Source organism: Equus asinus, chromosome 6, assembly GCF_041296235.1.
Source record: "Equus asinus isolate D_3611 breed Donkey chromosome 6, EquAss-T2T_v2, whole genome shotgun sequence".
Classification (NCBI taxonomy): Eukaryota; Metazoa; Chordata; class Mammalia; order Perissodactyla; family Equidae; genus Equus; species Equus asinus.
This window is the reverse complement of record NC_091795.1, coordinates 31,050,483-31,069,798: the sequence shown is the minus strand read 5'-3', so window position 1 is coordinate 31,069,798 and position 19,316 is coordinate 31,050,483. Positions and strand designations below refer to the sequence as shown.

The 19,316-nt window shown below is 39.7% G+C and overlaps 1 long non-coding RNA gene across 2 annotated transcripts in view; it reads right to left on the bottom strand.

Annotated features, from left to right (window-relative positions):
• The window catches only part of LOC139045496 (uncharacterized), a 41,757-nt gene that overhangs the window by 5,902 nt on the left and 16,539 nt on the right, over positions 1–19,316 (bottom strand). For both annotated transcript variants that reach the window (XR_011503904.1, XR_011503903.1), the window contains 2 exons: positions 11,120–11,335; positions 8,130–8,256 (listed from right to left, as the gene is read on the bottom strand). This is a non-coding gene — a long non-coding RNA (uncharacterized lncRNA). The remainder of the gene's footprint in view (positions 1–8,129; positions 8,257–11,119; positions 11,336–19,316) is intronic.

The window sequence follows — 19,316 nt, the reverse complement described above, 5'->3', positions numbered from 1 at the left end:
TACTATAGCCCTGTGGGACAGGTGATGTCCTTCTTTAAAGAATACTGAGGGACAAAGAGAGGGTTGTGCATAGACAAATCAAGGCAACAGAAACGGAATTTGCACCTGTATCTATGGCTCCAGCTGGAGCATTCCCTTTACCAGACTAGGACATCAAGCAGCTACAGACTCTAGGATGGCATCTCTTGGCCCTGTTTTTCATGGTTAGTTATTCTTGTCTTTGCATAGATAAATCTGTACAATGTAGATCATCTGGAAGTTACTAATTACATGAATAAGCATTTATATTTATCGAGTGCTAACTATGCACCAGGCACAATTCTTAGAATGTGTCACATGTTAATTTATTTGGCTCTCCCAAAAATGCTAAGCAGTGGGTGCACTTCTCCCTTTCTGCAAATATAGAAATTCAGAGTTTAAGTCAAGTGCCCAAGGTCACAGCCCCTAGGTGGAGGGGCCTGGGGTAAATCAGTCTAACCGCAGACTCCTACACTTAATCCTTATAATTAACTAGTGGTTCTTGGCCAGGAGCAACTTTGTGCCCCAGGCAACATTTGGCAATCTTTGGAGACATTTTTTGCTGCCACAGTGCTGGGAGGATGCTGCTGGCAACTAGTGGGTAGAGGGCAGGGATGCTGCTAAACATCCTACGATGTTCAGGACAGTCTCCCAAAGCAAAGAATTAGCTGGTCCAAAGTGTCAATAGTGCTGAGGCTGAGAAACTGTCCTACACTGCCCCATCTCTCTCAAGTACAGCAGAGGTCCCAAGAAGAGGCAATTTAATAAGCAAATGATGACTATTTAAATTGTTGCATTTGTTGCATTTTTCTCCCTTTAATCAGGGGTTTCCAAAATTTCCTGAGACTAAGAATGCCTTGGGACCACAGCACAGGTCTAGAGTCTCTCTGGAACTGAAAGCATTCCAGTCTTATGAGTTAAACTTCCCCCAGGTCTGGAAATAGCAAACAACTTTGTATAGAATAAGCATTGCATCCAGAGGTGCCATTGACAAGTCTGGAGTTCACTAAGCAGAGAGCACCAAATATACAGCAACCCCAGGTGATTAAGCATGTGGGCTACTAACTTGGTACTGGCTCAGAATTTTTACCTGGCCTCATCATTATAATTAAGGAAACTAAATTAACCTGCAAACTCCTGCTCCTGGGTGTAATAGGAAGGCTTAGCTGAATTAATTAAAATACTATCAGATTCTTGTGCTGTAAAATTCCACTTACAGGTCTGGCTCCATGAAGGGAGAATTTTCTCAAGGTGTAATGAAACCAAGGAGGTCTCTGTCTGAAAGATCAGCTACTGCTTGATAAATTTGATCAATAGAGATGGCCAAACTGGGTAATACGGGGAGAAAGGCCATTTGAGAATCTGTTTGAGTAAAAACAAGGAGAGACATTGCAGGCGGGCTGAAATGATCTTCGGAGACACAGTCTCATTGGAACTAAACACACTGCCTCCTTCCCTAATCTCTTGCACAATATAATTCATTGTTCAGAAATGACCCTAAGCAGGAAATTGTATGCCTTCTAATTATTTAGGGTTCAGAGCAGTTACTACCTTTACCACCTCTCCTCTCTCTCTCTGTCTCCTTAGCTGTCTCTCTCTCATCTCTCACTGCTGGACAGTCTCAGCACTTGAGCTGTAGCACAGCTAGATCCTTTATCATTTCTACCTTGTGTTTTAGTTATTGATTTATATGTCTTGACTCCTACAGACCCAGAGAGCATGAACAGGGTCTTCCAGTATCTCTGCATCCATGACCATACCATATAAAAGGAGCCTAACAAACAAATGTTTGCTAAATGGATGCACAAAGAAGAAAATCTCTCTCATTCCCATATCTGCTGCCTTCTCCTTTATAGTCACCTCACTCCCCTCTTAGAAAGTCACTCTATTAGAAAGGGGAAAAGAGCACCGTATTTGTCTGTTTTATGTATTTACGACCCAGATTATATTACATTTGAAGACAATAGTCTACTTTAAAAAGAGAAAAAGGCTTAGAAATTGATGTAGTTTAATTTTCTTACTTTATTCATGAAGAAACCGAAGCCCAGGGAGAAAATAACTCCCTACATTCACAAGGCTGAAAAATGCTGAACCAGGACCAAGACTCCTTGACTAGTTTCCAGGCCCCTGTGGACCAGTCTCCAATTCTTTGGGAGCTGCTGTTGTGATAGGGAAGGTGGGGGGGCAGAAGAAAGGCAGCAGCTGGGAGCATCCTCGCCTCAAAGTGTTAACTTAGGACATGAGCCAAGGAAAGGTCCCCAATGTGATGAGATCAGCCTTACAGTTCAGTAGATTGTGTGCTCCACCATGGTGCCTCCAATGCCTGTTACTGCACGTTAAAGCATGTGCACCTCTGAGTTAGCTCCTATTACAAAAGAAATGTATATACCAGGTTAAGCAATGCATTAAGCCACCGTGTTAGTCAACATAGGCTGCCAAACAAAATACCATGGCCTGGTTGGCTTAAACAACAGGAATTTACTGTTCACAGTTCTGGAGTCAGAGAGTCCGAGACCAGGGTCCCAGCGTGGTCTAGTTCTGGTGAGAGCTCTCTTCTAGGCTTGGAGAAGGCCACCTTCTCGCTATGTCCCCACATAGTGGGGGGTGGAGGGTACTCTCTTGTGTCTCCACTTATAAGGGCACTAATCTCATCATGAAAGTCCTACTCTTACAACATCATCTAAATGTCATTAGCTCCCCAAGGCCCCATCTTCAAATACCATCAGATTGGGCATTAGGGTTTCAACATATGAAATTGAGTGGGGGGAATTCAGTCCACAACAGCCACTGTGAGTCATGTGTCCATCCCCTCACTCATTAGAAGTGCAGAGCTGCACAAGGACTCATCCATCACTCCAGGAAATGAAACACAAAGGGAAGAGTGTCGGATGGGGAGAGAGAGTCAGCATGGAAAAGTCTGCATGGTGGCATGAGGGTCTTGGCTGTTGAGGAGAAATGGCTACAAGTGGTCTCAGTACCGTGTCACCATTTGGCAGAAGCCAGTTTATTTGCAGAGGCCCTTAGAGAAGACATGAGAGCTTCAGCAAGGGAAGTTTCAGATTCAGAAATAGGATCCTTGGTTTTGAGTTCCAGCTCCATTTTTCTTAACTTTGTGATTGGGGACAAGACACTTCACTTTTCTGAGTCACTGCATTTTCATCTGAAAGAAAGGGCATAATCCCACCCTATCTTACAGGATGGATATGAGGACAAGGTAGCATATTATAGGTGAAAGTGCTTGATAAGCTTAAGGACTTTAAAGGGTGGCATGTCCCACACTAATGATCATCATAGAATTCAGCAGAGGGAGAAGTAATGTACTTGGCATCTTTTGCAACGAGGCTGCTGGTTTAAGCTTAGTGCCTGAGGAAGGTGCTAACGGGCACAGCTGCCCTCCTGTTGCCGTTCACACTTAAAGGCACAGCAAGCGTATAAATGCCTTTAAGACTAAGCAAAGCAAACCAGGAAAGCAGCCAATACTGCATTGCAGACTATGGCTCCTTTTCCCTACACAAAATGAACATCAAGCCCGCTGCAGAAATTTCAGGGACATTTAATGCTTGGCTTGGGATTTGGGCTTTGTTCCTGGTGTGCGTGTGCATGTGTGCTTGTGTGTGTGTGTGTGTGTGTGTTCCTCTTTTTCTTTTGATTCGTTGGCTTTTAAGTGGACTCAGCTAGGCTGCTATTTGTGATGTGACAAAATAATGATTGGGTGCACAGAACGGGGGTGTCCTGGCAGCAATTTGCAGGGGAAATAAATACAGGGGCAATCACAAGTGCTGTCATCCCAGCCAGCATGATGTGATAAACAACAGAGAATTTCACTGCAGGAAGGAAGTGTGCCTCTAGAGTGGGGAAGTGAGATTTTTGCTACTTTCCAGATAGAAACTTTGTGAACAGGCTTCCAAAGGTTGGATGCCCTGCTTTCAGAAAACAACCTCTGGTCTCCCCAAATTTCAGTGGGTAGGTGCTCTGATGGAACCAAGCAGTGCCTTTTTTTTCCTTTTCACTCTTTGGAACATGGGTGAACAGTCTTCATAGCTAGATAATTTTAATTGCCTCCCCCAGCGCCCCTTCCTGCTTACTGAATCACTTTGCTGTGTCTTGATTTTGCAAAATGAGTCCACAGAAATCAGACTGTTAATATAGTGAATAGTATGTGGCTAGGCACCTAAACCGGGGCAAATGCATGTTGGCTTTTCCTCACTTCATGTCACAGAGAAAGTACTGAAAACAAACAAATGTATTAATTGTTCTGTGTGCCATGTACTGTGCTAAATACTTTAAAAATATTTTCTTAGGTGCCGGCTCTGTGGCCAAGTGGTTAAAGTTCCGTGTGCTCCACTTCGGTGGCCTGGGTTTGCCGGTTCATATCCTGAGCATGGACCTACTCCACTCATCAGTCACTCTGTGGCAGGTGTCCCACACACAAAATAGAGGAAGATTGGCACAGATGTGATCTCAGGGCTAGTCTCCCTCAAGCGAAAACAGAGGAAGATTGGCAACAGATGTTAGCTCAGGGCAAATCTTCCTCACCAAAAAATTATATATATACTACCTTAAATAATTCTCACATCAGCTCCGGAAAATAAATACTGAACTTTTGCATTTAGAACCAAAGATGATCTTAGAGATGAATGCTAAGACTTCAACAGGAAAGTGTTTTTCCTAGTCCAGATGCCACTTCCACCTCCCACCCCTGCACCTCAGTTGTGGTGGAGAATACGATCTAACGTATTGAATAGCATACCATAAGATGGCATGTGACATCCCTTTTATCCCATTTCACGACGTATTTTCCCTCATCAAACCTGATCTTTGGAAATGGTTTCTGTCAACTCATCTAGGCTAAATAGTACTTTGGACTCACTTGTCCAAATTACTTGCTTTTCCAGATTCATCTTTCCCTAGTAATGGAAATCTATTGTGGGTGCCTAACACATAAAAGAGATTACAATGTAGCTGTTGTGGTTGGAACAAGGATGGGAATCATAGTGATGGCTGGGAAATCTGAAAGGAATTCTTAAGATTCTGTAGAGCACAGTTTAGATCTGGTGATGTGGACTACCATCTTTGTCGTAGCTATAAAGCTGAGAACTGCAGAGATTAAGCAATCTCTATTTGAAGAAAAGAGTTATGAAAGGACTAGGATTGGAGTTCAGTTGTCCTGCCAAACCAGCGCTCTTCCCACTAGACTGCAAAATGGAGTGAAGAGCTAGTGAAAGAGACGGAGAAGGTGAGGATAGAACAAGAAAAATTCCAGGAGGTTATATTTTAGGGAAACCAACAAAAGAATAAATTCCAGGTGGGGAATGTTCAAAATAGCCTAATATGTTGCAGAGAACTCAAAGAGGCCAGGGACTGAAAACTAATCACCTGATTTCGTTATTAGTTTGATTAGTTTAGAAATTGCTGAAAGCTGTTGAGAGGGAAATTTTAGAAAAAAAATTATGGGACATACACCAAAATGGAGAGAGCTGAAAAAGTGCAGGAAACATAATAGGATACTTCCAGCCACTCTAGAAAGAAGAGAAGGAAACATTATCTGATGTTCTAGAATGGATTTTAGGCTGAGAGTGACCTAAGTCTATGTACGAAGAGGGATAAATTGATGATAGAAGAGACCATTGAAGAGCAAGATGTGGGAAAAACAAACGCTGAAATCAAGCCAAAACAATGAAGAGTGAAGATGCAGGAAGACTCTGAGGCGGAAAATAAAAAAAATAGAGGAAATTGTGTGAATTCAGTAAAGTCGGAGCTAAGGCTATCCACTGAGCAGGAGTGGGTAGGAGTGAGGAGGACAAATGGAAACCCCAGACTATCTGTGCTGTGGGGAATGTGAAAGGTGAGGATTCTTAATGGAAATTCTCTCTAACACTTTAAGGAGATGAAGAAGAAAAGGTATAGGAAATTTGGAACGTAATCTGAGCTATTAACGTAGAGTTTTATTTGACTAAGGGATATTGATAGTTGTCATGTCTTTATCAAGATTTTGTGACAACCTAATCTTATATGGTAAAAGTCTAGGCTGGTTAGTTACATTATATAATGCCTAGGGCAAGCTCTGAAATGCTTCCAGTAATACTCTGGTGTGAAACCCTTCAATCTTTCCTGGAAAGGGCAGAGTATGATACTTACACGAACACACACACGTACACACTGAATGATCACTGCTTTAAGTAAATGGTGTAGGAATGGGAAGAGACAGTAAAGATGCAAGGCACAAGATCCGTTTCTGATAGACTTAGAGTCTTCTTGGGCAGGCGGAGTCAGCCCTCGTGGGAAATAACTTGAGCATTCAGGGCAAGTCATATGTCAACCATGTGCCAAAGAAAATGGAACGAATGAAATGTCTAAGAGCTGAGCATTTGCACATAATTAGCTATCACGGGCTGGCAGTAATCACAGAGGCTTCCTGGAGTTTGGGTATGAACAAAGAAGTATTTAAGTTTCCACAATTAAGTATTAATGTTCTTTTCAGCTAGAACAAATAATTTAATTTTTTTTTTCAATTCTCTGGAGAAATATAGATAGGAAAGTCTGCAATCTGACACCCGAGGAGTCTTTTGAGGTTAATTTATTATAGATGAAGCTTGTATTTTTTAAGTATAAATGCACTTGTTTATTACATTTACCTCTTGCCAAATCACGCATTGGTGTATTTCTTAAAATTACGGGTCCTTTTACTGTGCATTGTTAACAGGCCTATACCTCGGTAATTATTGCAGATTTTCTCTCTCTATTTAATTAGGTGATTTTATTTGTTCTTTATATAATTACAGTATTTGTCTCCCCCTTTGTTTGAGGCAAAGTTGTAATCACTAGTTCTACCACCTGAGGCTGCTAAATGAGTATTTACTAAAATAAAAAAATAAGCCACTGAAAAAAGTATAATTGTATCTGAACCAGAAAATTTCCATCTCACATCCCTCATCTTAACCTCACTGCGGCTGCTGAACTCAAAATGAAAAGGTACCAAAGCCCCAGGGGAATACAGAACAGTAACATCACTACATCTTTACAGAAAATAAGTTCCTAAGAACTCGGTGCAAACAGCATCCTCTCCCTTCTACATAGTCAGTCGACACCTTCTAGTTCGGTTACAATCAAGATCGGAAAGTAGGGAGAACGACATTGACTAAGAAAAAACAAAACTGGAGTGAGAACAAGGACAGAAAAGGCTGTTGTAAGAAGTCTCAATGAGATATATTCCTCTGAAAACAAAATCTCAAAAAAATTTCTTTTAGTTAAATTCTGATTAGCTTTCTTACCGGGTGTGATGAGTAACTTTTTCTTTTGTGTTAAATTGGCTGGACCATAGTACCCAGCTTTTTTATTCTGAATCTTTCTGTGAAGGTGCTTTTTGGAGGAGATTAACATTGAAATTGGTGGACTTTGAGACAACTGCTTTACCCTCCATAATGTGAGTGGCCCTCATGCAATCAGCTGAAGGTTTAACAGAACGAAGATTGAATTCTACCAGCAGACAGGAGCCTTTGGACTTGGGCCACAACTCTTCCCTGAATCTCCTGCCAGCCAGCCCACCTGCAAGCTTTGGTCTGCAAATCCTCCTCCATGTTGTGAGCAATTCCTTGAAATGAACCATATATACATATGTGTGTGTGTACACACACACACACACACACACACACGTTCTAGCTTCTATTAGTGCTGTTTCTCTGAAGAACCCTGACTAATACACCAGTTCAATATTATTGTCACTGTTCTTATTTTAATCAGAAAATGTTTTCACTTGAATTGTTTTGAGTAAGAAAGTGAGCATGCTATATTCACAGAGACTTGAACTCTGGAAACCTGGTTAAAGTCTATATTCTATGGACCAGAGTCTGCATGTTTCTCTGGAACCTCAGTTTCCTCTTCTGTAAGTTGGTGGGGTAGACAGGGACTATTGTTTCTTGCCAACGTGCTGTTGAATATGTGACACTCTTACAGATGTGTTAGCCACTCCCAGATAGACTAGTTTTTTAGTTATACGCCTCTTTCTTTTTAATAAACAATAGGAATATTTTCCCACCTGGCCTATAGCAAAATATAAGCTTTGTTAACGATTCATTACAGTGTGTGGGGAAAGAAAAGGATACTTGCCAGACCTTATCTTGGTGGGTCTCATGGTAGCATTAGAAATTGCTGTCACTCCTCCTTTGTTGAAGGACTTTTCTTCTCCCTTGATTTCGGCAGCATCATCCCTTCTGTTTCCACTCCAGGTAGAGGCGACAACTGGAAAAATATTTACAAGAAATATGGCAAAATTTTGAATTCCCTAGTAAGTAAGGAATACAGAAAAGCAATAAAAGCTCACTTGGACAGAAAGCAGGGACTGAAAATTGTCAAATAAGGAGATTCAGTGGCTCTTAAATGCTGGATAAATTATTTCACCTCACAATTAAGCAAACAAATAGAAATTATAATAATGTGATGGAGTTTGTCATCCATAAAATTAGCAAAGGTTTCTTTTATTTTAATTCTATACCTGATACAAGGATACAATGCACCCAATGGGGGGGGGGGGGAGATAAATTGGTACAGAACTTTTAGAAAGCAATTTGGCAGTTGCATGAAGAGACTTAAAATGTCCAAACCCCAGAATGCACTTCCAGATACTTTCCTTATGCATTATACATAAATCAGGTATAGGCCATTGTGTGTAAAGAGGGGCTTATTACAGCATCATGAAAAATAAGCAAAAAGGAAAGAATAAATGGTCAATAATAAGGAAATGGATAATTAAATTAAGATACATCCACTTGATAAAAAAATTAAGTCAATCATTGAAAATTATACTTATTGAAAGTTCACAAAAATATAAGAAAACATTTACAGTGTAATGTTAAATGAAAAATAAAACAAGATGCAAAGTTATATTTAGAATAATTTTCCCAAGAAGACATTTGCTCCACTGTCCTACAGGCCACAAAGGACACAAATCTAGTAATAATCCCATGGCTCTTTCTTCATGCAGAAAAGAAAGCAAATTTAAAGATGTTCCAGGAGAGGCTGGTGAATAGAGGGTGACTTTTTGCCGGTTGATTTGAAGCATCACTCACACGGACTAAGCATTATCCTGATGGTAAATTCAACTTCCGCCACTGTCTCTCTAATCTTAGGCTTGTCCCTTAAACATTGTTAGTGTCAACTTTCTCATCCATGAAAGGAGATATTAACAATATATCTCCCACATAAGACAATTATTAGAATTAAATGAAATATCATGGAGATATTAACAATATATCTCCCACATAAGACAATTATTAGAATTAAATGAAATAATTATGTAAATCACATCATAGGCCTGGCACACGGTAAATGCTCAATAATTTCTGGTTAATTTTATGCTGGGAAGGTTTGCCTAATAAAATAAAACATATGTTCCAATGTATTCCATTAATTAATTAAGACTAAGTTAATTAATACTTAATGGAGTTAACACTAAGTGTGAAAACTTAACTACTCCTTAATATATTCCAATGTGTTCCATTTCTGGTAAATTGGCTGTAGTAATGGTCACTGCCTCGTGGGATGTTGGGGAGAGAGAGAACTGAATGACGTAATGCATTTCCTACGCTTACCAGAGTGCTTGGCACATAGTAAAAAATCAATAAAATGTTTGCTTTTAAAAATAGAGAGCATACTCTTCATCTATAATTTCAGTTAAATGAAGACTTCTTCATCAGTCAGTTGACTAACCAACTTGTATTGATTGATGACTATGATCCAGAAACTGTGTCAGTGCAACGCGGATTCACACATCCACGGTTACAGGAGCCGGCAAAGCAGAAGGCCGTGCCAAATGCTCAGGGAAGCCGTTCTCTTTGTGCCTCTGGAATTTTCTCTCTAAATATACCAGAGTTCAGTTTTCTCCCCACTGTTGCTCCAAAAGGGGCTATAAATTCTATCTAAAGGGCTAGAAATAGAGAGTTTGGCAGAATAATGGCAACAACTGAGGGAGTTTAAAAAGGATGAATGTGACTTGGGTAATTTGATGGTGATTTCTTTTCAAATTTGGGAGAAAAGATTAACTAAGAACAGCAGAGTTCTCTAATTTGTATTTCGGTCAAAATGCCACTGTGTGTTTCCCGAAATGTTAATGACAAAATTAGCTCCTTGTGGTGTGAAAAAGAAACCATCCACAGGCTTGCACAGGAAGGCACCACAAATGAAATAGTCCCCAGTGTGTGCTCCAGATTGGGGCAGAGATGTGGTGATCTGGAAGCAAGAATAAAATGCAAAGGATTATAACTGAAAATAGTCGTGTTCGGGAAACATTATCAACCATGTGGTAGAATGGAAAAGCTCAATGCGAAGATTCAAGAAGTGGGAATAAACAATAGCATGCTGTTGCTGTAGCTCTGTAATAACACTGAGCTTCAGCATCTTACTCTCCTCATGTGCACACACGTATATATGGAGAGAGCTCTGTAGGAAGGGAAGATCATGAATTCAAGGGATCTCCAGTCATCGTTAGGACAGAGGAAAAGGAAGTGGTCTGCAGTTTTTAAAATAATTACCAAGGCTGGCCTGATGGTGTGGTGGTGAAGTTTGTGTGCTTTGCTTTGGTGGCCCAGGGTTGAGAAGTTCGGATCCCAGGCGTGCACCTATACACCACACATCAAGCCATGCTGTGGCAGAGTCCCACATACAAAATAGGGGAATATTGCCACATGTGTTAGCTCAGGGCCAATCTTCTTCACCAAAAAAAAACCCCAAAACTAATAATAATAATTACCAACAATTACACTTCTCAAAACATTTTTACAAACATTATGTCATTGATACTCAGCACAGCCATGTATGCTAGAAAGAGGGAACATTAGTGTTTCATTTAAATTAGGAAACAGAAGTACAAGGTAGGGCAGAAAACAGAACTGAGACACAGAACTTAGCCTTTAGAGTGCAAAGCCTGTGGTTTCCTCCCCTATTGCCATAGAAATGAGAGATTTGGGGCAAAAACACCACTTTCTGTGATGGCAAATGCCAATATTACAGAAAATGTATTTTTATTAGCCATGTTGGTGCAGAGTTATTCAATTACATTAATGTCCTTATTTTTGTATTCTATTTGACAGGAAAACAATATGCCTACCAGTTGTTGACCGCAAGATCTTTCCACCAAAATGTAGATAATCATAGCAATTTTGTGGTTTTTTTCTCCAAGAATTTTCCTGGGTCATCAATTTCTGGTGACCTTAGCTGCATGTCCACCATGCTTCTTGAACGTGAATGTGCGTGTGGATCACTGGAGATCTTGCCAAAATGCGGATCATTGTGGTACTTTATGACCTTCCCCCAAATACTGGAACTATATGAAACAAAAGTAAATAACACTAAACACTGACATCGAAATATGTTCAAATAACATCTACTGTTGGAATATGTTCTTGACAAAACCCTTCTACCAAACCACCGATTTTTGACCATGTGAATCCTCAAGAAAATACCCACCTGGGGACTGAAGCCTTTGACAGAGCCGTGTAACACTTAGTCCTTCTTAGGGGAGCTTGGAATCATCCTCCTTTCTGCCTCTCTTAGACTTCCTGAGAAATTAGCTGACTTAGCTGTGTGAGCCCCAGAGCTTTCGTGAATGTGCAAAGGAATCACCTGTTAAAAGGCAGATCCTGACTCGGTCGCTCTGGGGTGGGGACCTGGGTTCTGAGTTTCTAACACACTCTCGGATGCTGCTGCTGCTGCCACCACTCTGTGGACCACACCTTTAGTAGCCAGGAGACAGACGGGCCAGGTTGACTCTCTTTGCATACTTTCCTTCCCGCGCAGGCTTCAGTTGTTCACTGCAGCAGATTTTCTTTTTAGAGCTAGTGATAGTGCTAACATTCGCATCCTTGTGCTTTTGTGCCATCATACCCAGAAAAATATTAAGCTTTCCTCTTCTATTTTAAGGTATTATTTATTCATATGATATTAATAATATAGCAGTAATAACAGCTAGGATTTGAGTTCCTGCTACGTCTCTGCTGGAGACCACCAGCACTCCCCGTCTTGGGCTTGGCTAACCATGGCCGGGTCCCTGGGCTCTGAGACTGGGGAAGGGGGCGGGGCACAGCCCACTTCACCTCTTCCTGCTGGGTCCTGGCGGAGACAATTGGGTGGCCCCGTTACTAGTATGCTCCAGGTGCCATGGCTCTGCCCAGCTGACCCTGCCATCCCTCAGAGTGACAGGACCCCAGGTAGGCGGGATTTGGGGTTTCCTTGCACAGGAAAGGTGGGAAGGAAACAGTGGTGATGACGAATGACATTAACCCAATCACCCTGGAACCACTGGGGACTTTCTGCCTTCTGGGGCCACCTGCTCACACAACCCCAAAAAGGCTGCTTGGACATAGAGGCACATTCTCTGGCTGCCATCAGTGCTCAGCCAGAAAAGGCAGTAGAAGTCCTGAACCTGTTTTTCTTCACTCCCATTTTACAGAAATGGAAACTAAGGCCCAAAGAAGGAAAGTCACTTGCCTAAGAGTTTACTAAATACTCTGTAGACATAATTGGCTTTTTCTTCTCACAGTCTCCAATCTGAGAGCCAGTCCTTCTGGGCCCTTCTGGACCTCACACCCTGGCTAGGAAGCCCTTCACAGCCAATATGGCCAGCATTTACGTGCTTCCCTCAGTCCCTACCTGAGCGAGAGGTTTGGGAGAGTGAGGCTTGAGAACAGCAGCCTCTTGCCCCCCGTGTGACCTGACTTCTCTGAACCTTTCCTGCCTTTTGCATCAAAGGACGGCTAATTATTTCTAACTCAAAGGCCTGTGTGGATGTAACTGGGTTGTTTGTCTTTTTGTCATTGAGTTGTAAAAGTTCTTTATATATTCTAGATACTAGACCCATATCAGGTAGATGATTTGCAAATATTTTCTCCCTTATTCATAGGGTTTTTTGAATATGCTTGATAATGTCCTTTAATGCACAAAAGTTTTTAAATTTGGAGAAATCCAGTTTATCTATTTTATTTTTATTTTTGTGCTTTTGGTGTCATATGTAAAAATCCATTGCCATTGCCAAATTTAAACCACAAAGATTTACGCCTACATTTTCTTCTAAGAGTCTTATGGTTTCAGTTCACCAAAATCTCACCTACTTCATCAAGAAGAAGGAAATTAATTTCTTTTACCTGGCTGTTGTCATCTTCCTTTCTTTTATTCTCCATGGATCAATGAATATTTTCCCCCACCAAAAACATCACTTCCAGCCTTCTCAAGAGTTGGTTTACCTCCAGCCAAGCCATGGTCCCCTTTCCCTGAGATATTTCAATTGTGAATGGCAACTGCTTTTCCTTTTAGAAGTAGGTGTAGAATCGCGTTAATATCATTGTGTGTTTGTGCCATCATGCACAGAGAAATAAGTATTTCTTTGTTTCTTTTCTATTTTTTTCATTATTCAGCAGCTTTATTGAGCTGTTATTGAGCATATCATTTTAAGCAAACAATTCAATTGTTTTTAGTATATTTACAGATATATGCAACTATCACCACACTCAATTTTAGAACATTTTCACGAGCTCAAAAGGAAATCCCAGATGCTCAACATCACTACCCATTAGAGAAATCAAATCAAAACAACGAGATACCAATTTGCACCCATTATGATGGCTATTATTCTTTAAAAATATGGAAAATAACAAGTATTGGTGAGATTCTAGCAAAATTGAAATACTTATACATTGTTGTTGGAAATGTAAAATGGTGGAGCCACTGTAGAAAACAGTTGACAGTTCCTCAAAACCTTAAACATAGAATTACCATATGACACTCCTCTATCGGTAATTGACAGGTCCACCAGGCAGAAAATCAGTAGGGATATTGTTGAACTCAACAGCACCATCAAGCAACTGGATCTAATTGACATCTATAGAAAACACACACCGAATTTTGTAACTTTTGACCCCCTTCAGCCATTTTGCCTATTCCCTGCCTCTAGTAACCACTAATCTCTTCTCTGTATCTATGAGCTTGATTTTTTTTTTAGATTCCACATATAAGAGGGATAATATGGTATTTGTCTTTCTCTGTCTGGCTTATTTAACTTAGTGTGATATCCTCAAGGTCCATCTATGTTGTCACAAATGGTAAGATTTCATTCTTTTTTATGGCTGTATAATATTTCTGTGTGTGTGTGTGTATGTGTGTGTGTATATATATATATACACATACATACATATATATAGCTTATATATCATATCTTCTTTGTCCAGTCATCCATTGTTGGACACATAGGTTGTTTGCATATCTTGGCTATTGTAAATAATGCTGCAGTGAACATGGAGGTGCACATATCTTTTCAAGTTAGTGTTTTTGTTTTCTTAGGGTAAAAACTTGGAAATGGAATTGCTGGATCACATGGTAATTATATTTTTAATTTCTTGAGGAGCCTCCATATTGTTTTCCATAGTGGTTGCATCAATTTACATTCTCACCAACAGTGCACAAGGGTTCCATTTTCTCCACATCCTTGCCAACACTTGTTATTTCTTGTCTTTTTTGAGAGTAGCCATTATAACAGATGTGAGGTGACATTTCATTGTGGTTTAGATTTGCATTTCCCTGATGTTGAGCATCATGTACCTGTTGATCGTCCATATGTCTTCTCACATTGCCTTCCTGTTTCAGCTTTCATACTGTAAACAAGTGGCCTTTCATGGTCTGTTTAGTGTCACACTGTTTGCATTTCTGTGCATTTCCTTGTTGATTTCTCTATTTATAATGACCCTCATGCATAGTGCAGAACTGCTGTCTAGTGCTCTTAAGCGTAAGAAGGCTGCAATGTGCCTTAGGCAGAAAATTTATGTGTTAGATAAGCTTCATTCAGGCATGTGTTTTAGTGCCATTGACCATGAGTTCATTGTTAATGAATCAACAATGCATATTAAACACAGATCTTTAAACAGAAATAGAAAACATGGTTATGTATTGATCATTCGATGAAAATGTTGTGACCACAAGTTCACAGGAACTTAACTTTATTTCTCCTAGAAGAGAGATTGAGTAGTCACTAATTCAATGTTTGTGGTGACTTCATAGAGTATAACTACCATAAATAACAAGAATCAAGGGTAGTTTGATTTATGTCTGCAATTTTACCTTTTGTGTTGTATACGTCTTATGTCTTTTTTGACCCTGTTTCTCCTTTATTGCTTTTGTTTACACTGTGGGGAACTGGAATTGGCCACCCCAAGATATGTCTTTTTGGCATAAGGATTATTTGGGGCTGGTTACTTTTAAAAACTGCAGACAGGAAAGAAACTCTGAAAAGTAGAATTTACTTACCCTTTGTTAAGAGACATTTACATTGCAAAGGAAATCTCCATCTGTAAAGGTGTCTCCCTCTCTGTACCAGGAAGAAAGGGAGATGATCTTATCTCTAGAAATTCTCATCAATGCGGAAGGCAAGGACTTAAATCTGCATAGTAATCTTACTCTTGTTCACTGTACTTGTCTGGTAACCTCCTATAACTGACTCCCCCCACCCCCAACATCCTCCTTTGTCTTAGCTGAAGATGATATTTAAGGTGGTGGCTTCAGCCATTTTAGTGAGTTGCTCAGGTTGCCTGAGCCTCTCCCATGTATACATGTTATAAAGCTTTGTTTAATTTTCTCCTGTTATTCTGTCTCATGTGAATTTAATTCATTTTCCAGCCAGAAGAACCCAAAGCAGGTAGAGGAAATGTCTTCCTCCCCTATACACTAAGTGAATATTTTCTAATGTAGCATTTTAATTTCTTTATTTTTTTTCACTATATTTTTTAGTTATTCTTACAGTGGTTGCTCTAGGGTTTAGTGTATGCATCTTAACTGATCTGAATGAGCTTAGGATTTATACCCAGAGGGGAACCCACACCTCTCAGCCACATTCACCTGGGACTTAGCCTCAGCTTGGGCAGGATGGAAAATACTGACATCCTGCTCATCCCAAGAAGAAAGCCTTCTGCCTGTGTGCTGAGGAGGGTGCGGTGGGGGTAATGGGAGCCTTGTGTTCTTGATTGTAGCAGTCTTGAATGGAGTATTTGCCTTGCTGAACTGAGAGAAAGCAACTCTGATTCAAATACCACAGACTCTTGTCTTTCTTACTGAATTTTCATAGATGTTTTTGAGTAGATGTTTCTTTACTTGCTTTTTGCTGTTAGGACCATTTTACAGAGGCTTTAAGTAATTGGTTTTTATAGTTTTCCCCAGTCTCACTAGGGAGTGGGACAGTGGACATCCCCACACTGTTATACCAGAAGTTGGTCTTCTTTTTATATTTGAATGTCTTAATTATTTATAGAAATAATTATACAATAGTAACAATGGCTAATATTTATTAAATGTCTATTATAGCAAATTTATGAGTCCAGCTCATTAATCACATTATTTATCATCAAAATAATCCTACCAAAACCTTCTGTACAGCAAAGGAAATCATCAGCAAAATGAAAAAGCAACCTAGTAAGTGGGAAAAAGTACTTGGAAATCATATATCTGATAAAGGGTTAATATTCAAAATGTGTAAAAAAATGTATACAACTCAATTTCAAAGACAAGAAACAATCTGATTAAAAAATTGGCAGAAGATCTGAATTGACATTTTTCCAAAGAAGACATACAGATGGCCAACAATAAAAAGATGCTCAACATCGCTAATCATCAAGGAAACACAAATCAAAATCACAATGAGATATCATCTTACACCTGTTAGAATGGCCAGTATCAAAAAGACAAGAAATAACAAGTGTTGGCAAGAATGTGGAAAAAAGAGAATCCTTGTGTGCAGGATGGTGGGAATGTAAATTGATGCAGCCACTATGGAAAGCAATACGGAAGTTCCTCAAAAAGTTAAAAATAGAACTGCCATATGATCCAGCAATATCTATTCCTGGGTAGTTACAGAAAGAAAACAAAAACACTAACTCAAAAAGACAAATGCACCCCCATGTTTATTGCAGCATTATTCACAATAGCCAAGATATGGAAACAACCTAAGTGTTTGTCGAGGGATGAATGGACAGAGAAAATGAGGTAGACACACACACACACACACACACACACACATACACACTGGAATATTGTTCAGCCATAAAAAAACAATAAAATCATGCCATTTGCAAAAACGTGAATGGACCTTGAGGGCATCACACTAAGTAAAATAGGTCAGACAGAGAAAGACAAATGCCATATGATCTCATTTATATGTGGAATCTAAACCAAAGAAAAACCAAGCTCATAAATACAGAGAACAGATTAGTGGTGCCAGATGGGAGGAGAGTTGGGGGTGGGCAAAACGGGTGAAGAGGGTCGAAAGGTACAAACTTCCAGTTGTAAAATAAATAAGTCATGAGGATGTAATGTGTAGCATGGTGACTATAGTTAATAATACTATACTGGATATTTGAAGCTTGCTAAGAGAGTAAATCTTAAAGTTCTCATCAACAAAAAAAAAATTTTGTAACTAGGTATAGTGATAGATGTTAATTAGACTTATTGTGGTGATCATTTCTCAATGTATACAAATATTGAATCATAATGTTGTACACCTGAAATTAATGTAACATATATGTCAACTATACTTCAATTAAAAAATAATCCTACCAAATATTATACATATATACATGCATACTTGTGTATGTATCTGCATGTATACATATATGTGTATATATATTATTATTATCATGATATAATGGTATAGGAATGCATATTTTTTCCAGCTTACTGAGATATAATTGATAAATGACAGAATGCAGATTTTTAAAGAAAAAAACAAAATAAAAATAGAGATGGGCATACAAAGAGACTAATTTCTTCTCTTTTCCAGTTTTGCCAGAAAAATCCTGTTACTGTGTTTAAGTGTCTGTTACTGTGTTCAGTTACTTGAAAGATGGCCTTTTTGTTACGTTATTAATCTTCTTGAAATCCTTGTGGAAGTGACAGTTGCAAAGAAGCATTTCAAAATCCTGAAAATGTCAGCCAAAGTTGTGCTCAACATCCCATCTCTGCCATTAGGATTGTTTTGCCAGCTGCTTATTGCAATCTTTCTTGACATCTAAGTGAATGACTAAGTTTTAAGATCAAAGAACAGTTGGGAATAATTCAAATGCAGTTCAATTTTTCTCTGGGGGCTAAGCAATGATATTCTCGTCATAGCTTCATAGGTGGACTCAGAAAGCACAAATATACAAGCTATTTTTCTGAAGCAAGTGCTTATCTTGAAGCAGTGAAGCCTTGCAACCATCAGCTTGGAGGAAATATTTATCCTGAATATGTTATGTGATCAGAAGGAGGCATTCATTTGGCTTAGTCACTCCCAGCACTTGCTACCTGGGATCCGCTGAACCCTGCAGGATTTAAAGGGTATATGACGACTTGCAAGTACCGGTTGGCCCAGGGAGGGAACTGGGGGCAGTGGAAGCTGGGAATAGAGGCCAGTCAACATTGGACTCCAACAGCATGACTAACTGGAAGCTGAAATCAGATAGTAGGAACAATTGCTCTTAGATTTGTAGAACTGAAGATACAGGAGAGAAAAGGTATAAGAGAAAAAGAGAGGAAGCCAGACCCCAATCAGAACGAGGTCTCCAGCTACAGCTAAACAAAGGGATGAGCAGCAGCCATGCAAAGCCCTGAGAACCAACCACAGGGGAGTCAGTGGTTTGCCAAGGCCTGAAGTCGGTATTGGTGTATTGGAGAGAATGGTCTGAAATAAAGAGAGATGGGCTGTATTTCAGGCCTGGTTTGCAGGTTCCTTTATGTATTCAGTGACTAAATTTTGAGTACCTACTGGGTGCCAACATTCTTGTGAACATTGAAAGATAAATGATGACCAGGACAGGCAGCCCCTACTTTTCATTCTAGGTTGAAGTTGGGGGGAGAAAGAAGAGAACAATATAAATAAGGAAAAAATTCTAGATGGTATTGTGTTATTTTAAAAAGAAAAACAGAAAAAAAGAGATGCAGAATTAGAGTGGAGTTGTAATCAGATGTAAGGGAGGAAGAAATTTTCCTCTATTCTTCTAGGTTCTTCTGACTGGTGTAAGAGTTAAACTGATATGAGACAGAATAACAGGAGTAAATAAAACAAAGTTTAATAACATGTCTGCATGGGAGAAACTCCAGAAAACTGAGTAACTTGCCAAAATGGCCAAAGCCACCACCTTAAATACCACCTTCAGCAAAAGACAATAGAGGATGTTGGGGGTAGTAGTTTGGGACTTCAAAGGGAAGGAAGGCAATTCATATGGAGATGAAAAGCGAATGTTTGGTAAATCAACATTTGCCATACTTTGCAAAGGCAATGAGACAAGCAGAGG